Here is a 988-nt window from a genome sequence, read left to right as displayed (position 1 = left end):
GTGTGTGTGTGTGTGTGTGTGTGTGTGTGTCTGTGTGTGTGTTTTAGCTCCCCCATGCGTCGGTGGACTGTGTTGAGTGTGTCCAGTGGGCTTCTTTCACCAGGTGTTGTCTGCCTTTTTTGGGGCCGATGCTGCAGCATTGCTTCCCCGTTGCCCGTCTTTGTCAGATATTGTGCAACTGTACAAACAGATGAGCTCCAACTCACCTGCCACTCAGACACGTTATATAGTGAGTTTATTTAGCATATTATATGTAGTATAATATTGATGAAATAATATGTTTGGAGTTTAGTCAGAATGCTATGTCTGTGCTGGTTATGTGACAATCTCATATAATGTCCCTGTAGATTCTGGACAGAGCTGAACGCATGAGAGATATGGATTTCAGTCTGCTTCCTGCTCTTCTGTGCCTACAGGAATTGGTATTTCCTCAGTTTAACTAATGTTTTACTGCATCAAGTAGAATACCTGTTCTTTATATGCTTTAATGTCTGATAAGCAAATTCTCTTTTCTTAATTGAGAAAGACTTGAGCTTTTGTGGAGACTTTACTTGTTAATAGTCATTGTTATACATTGGAGAATAGCTGTACATTCACTCCCCCCTTTTAATACTTGAATGGATGTATGAAATGTGTCTAAAATCCTTTTTTCTGATCTCTCAGCGGAGCTTGCGCAGATTCTGTCTCGGGATCATCACCCATCCTACACACCTGAGCTCTACGCTTCCTACATAAACATCCTGCTGGGGGTCTTCTTCTCAGTATGCAGAGATCTGAGAGAGCTCAGGCACCTGGTGAGATCATACTTGCCTTTAAACTATCTGAGTCTACCACAACAAACAGCAGTTATCTTGTAGCAGTTTTTATGATGTAGCAGGTGCTCATAAACCAGTGGAAAGTGTTTTTGCTTCTCACCAGCTTTATGAAGACACAATAAATTAGGAGGTACTAAAATGCTAAATATACTAAAATGCACTGTTTTAAATTT

General features: G+C 40.6%; 1 long non-coding RNA gene across 1 annotated transcript; it reads left to right on the top strand.

The window, feature by feature from the left end:
* The first annotated feature begins 109 nt into the window (after nucleotides 1-109).
* On the top strand, nucleotides 110-789 carry LOC107682670 (uncharacterized). Its single transcript, XR_001633558.1, has 3 exons — nucleotides 110-229; nucleotides 348-422; nucleotides 664-789. It is a non-coding gene; the product is annotated as an uncharacterized LOC107682670 (long non-coding RNA).
* The last annotated feature ends 199 nt before the right edge of the window (nucleotides 790-988 follow it).

The sequence above is a fragment of the Sinocyclocheilus anshuiensis genome, unplaced genomic scaffold (assembly GCF_001515605.1).
Source record: "Sinocyclocheilus anshuiensis isolate Anshui unplaced genomic scaffold, SAMN03320099.WGS_v1.1 C32445518, whole genome shotgun sequence".
Lineage (NCBI taxonomy): Eukaryota > Metazoa > Chordata > Actinopteri > Cypriniformes > Cyprinidae > Sinocyclocheilus > Sinocyclocheilus anshuiensis.
Note: the sequence above shows the minus strand (reverse complement) of the source record. Positions and strands in the feature narration are given on the sequence as shown.